This window comes from Cervus elaphus, chromosome 1 (assembly GCF_910594005.1).
Source record: "Cervus elaphus chromosome 1, mCerEla1.1, whole genome shotgun sequence".
NCBI classification, from domain to species: Eukaryota; Metazoa; Chordata; class Mammalia; order Artiodactyla; family Cervidae; genus Cervus; species Cervus elaphus.
In genome coordinates this window covers 45989979-45992738 of record NC_057815.1, presented here as the reverse complement: position 1 = coordinate 45992738, position 2760 = coordinate 45989979, and the positions used below count along the sequence as shown (strand labels likewise).

The following is a 2760-nucleotide window of genomic DNA, read 5'->3' as shown; positions in this document are numbered from 1 at the left end:
TTTGTAATAATGATAAGGAAATAAGAAAAATTGAATCACACAAAAAAGAAATGATAGTATATTGAAAATTAAGATATGTATAAAGAATTGTGCATCTAATGTCTTAAAATCGGGTGAGTCTTCATGAAAGATGAGCAACCCCTCTATATATTAAACTTTGAGTTTTTATTCATAGTCATTTTGTGAAAACTTTGAATTTTTATGATTCATTTATGATTTCAACCACGAGGGGGGAGGTAGAAAAAAAGGCAATTCCTCCAAAATGAATGATGCAAACAGAATATAGCAAAGTATAGAATGTTTTACAATAGAGGGTTTGCGGCAAGGCAAAGAGGAGAGGAAATTCAAAGAGATGGTTTAGAAGCATGCTGTAGAGCAAAACTCCAACTGTCTAGGAGGAAAACAGGGGGAACCCAAAGGCCCATTCCTGACAGATAAGTAACTCTCTCCAAAAGCCACCGACGTAGATTTTATTGGGTTTAGATTTTCTGAAGCAAACTGAGAAAGATTTATCTTTTCTGAGTCTAGTGGTTTTAAGTTTTTGAAATCAAAGCCTCAAAGACAGAAAAACAGAATCGTTAGACAGTTGGGGCCACCCAAGCAAAGGCCTGAAGCCTCTAACCAGGCCATTTATTCTGGTCATGTTTCGGGGCATAAAACAATTGTTTGGGATGAAACCTTGGGATTCCAGAGCAAGTGTAAGGTAATATAGATATATTATCACTAAAGAAAATTTTGTTTTCATAGTGATCAAGGTTTCCAATCATTAAAACAGTGATCAAGTGTTATTACTGGGGATCCTTTTGGAACAATGGGCGTAGTTCTCAGTGGACTATGTGGATGAACCATCCTTCTCTTTGTAGGATATTTTAGAATTTAGTTTACTATAAAATATGAACTCTAAAGTTAATAAACAGGGTGGCATGTGGTGCCAAGGATTAAATATTTACTGGTAAAATATACAGTGATGAAAAGGATTTTCAAACAGGCCATAAATCAAATGGTCTGAGCTCTGCATTAAATATTATTTTTACCAGGGGAAAAAAAAAACTCAGCCCAAGGAAAAAAATTAACCCATTGTTGTAGCTTCCTAGGGCTGAATGTGTGAGGTAAATGGCAGAAAGATTTTCAAAACCTGGTAAATGGCAGAAAGATTTTCATGAAATGATTCACTTATTTGGTAAAATGAAGAATGCTAACCTCCCATCCTTTACTCAGCCTTAATTGCTTCTTTGCCAGGACTCTTCCATCTAGCCTGTCCTATTCTACCTGTCTTGTTTACCATCAGGAGTTCTAGTGTACAGTGGTTAAGAGCCAGCCTGTCTGGGTTCAAATTCTGACTCTGACAATTCCTAGCCATGTTATTTAAACTCTCTGTTCTTCAGTGTACTCATCCACAAAATGAATATGTTAATAGCACATCATAGGTTTCCATATGAATTAATATACATGTATACATACATCACATAAGATGTGGTCTAGAAAATAGTAGATTCTCCATATTACTGTCCTTCATACTCTTTAATTATCCAATATTAGCCATCTTTCACAGAGAAGGCAATGGCAACCCACTCCAGTACTCTTGCTGGAAACTCCCATGGACGGAAGAGCCTGGTGAGCTGCAGTTCATGGGGTCACTAAGAGTCGGACAGGACTGAGCGACTTCACTTTCACTTTTCACTTTTATGCATTGGAGAAGGAAATGGCAACCCACTCCAGTGTTCTTGCCTGGAGAATCCCAGGGATGGGGGAGCCTGGTGGGCTGTCATCTGTGGGGTCACACAGAGTCGGACATGACTGAAGCAACTTAGCAGCAGCAACAGAAGCAGACATCTTTCAAAATCCAGCTTCAGTTCTTCAATGAGCATTTTTTTTTTTTTTGGATCAATGCAAACCTTCCCTAAGTATGCATAACCTCTTAGGCTTTTACCTCTTTTAATATCTAATTGCTTATTATGCACAATTTCAAATTGGTTCAATCTCCATCGCTTTCAACTAGATGGTGGTGGTTTAGTCACTAAGTCGTGTCTGACTCTTGCGACCCCATGGACTATATAACCTGCCAGGCTCCTCTGTCCACAGGATTCTCCAGGCAAGAATACTGGAGTGGGTTGTCATTTCCTTCTCCAGGGGATCTTCCCAACCTGGGAATCGAACCCAGGTTTCCTGCACTGTAGGCAGATACTTTACCAACTGAGCTATAAGGGAAGCCCCTCAACTAGATATGCCTCCCAAAAAAGCAGTGTATCAATTGTATGTGCCCACTGCAGTGGCAAAGAATCCACTTGTCAATGCAGGAGACACCGGTTCCATCCCTGAGTCAGGAAGATCCCCTGGAAATAGCAACCCACTTCAATATTCTCGCCTGGAATATTCCATGGACAGAGGAGCCTGACAGTTGCAGTTGGGGTTGCAGTCCATGGGGTTGCAAAGAGTTGGACATGACTGAGTGCACATACACACACATTTTACATTTATGGAGAGTCTAGTATGTTATTCTGCTGAAACTGAACACAGCTTCCATTCTCTGGCTTCAAGAGTGAAGGAGGCGTGTACAAAGTGTGAAGCATCTTCCCTCTGTGTTGGCTAACCCTTGGTCTGAATAGATCTGCTCTTGATAAACTGTTACTTAAGATGGATGGGTGAATAAATGGATGGATCTACATGAGACCTGAGAGGAGGGGAAAGTCCTGCAGAACAAAAGAGAAGAGTCTGCCTCTGGAAATGATTTACTACACAAAGCAGAAGTAACATTGGGAA

The 2760-nt window shown here is 40.1% G+C and overlaps 1 non-coding gene across 1 annotated transcript; it reads right to left on the bottom strand.

The window, feature by feature from the left end:
* Positions 1-2136: 2136 nt before the first annotated feature.
* TRNAC-ACA lies at positions 2137-2208 on the bottom strand. Its single transcript has one exon. It is a non-coding gene; the product is annotated as a tRNA-Cys (tRNA).
* Between the last annotated feature and the right edge of the window lie 552 nt (positions 2209-2760).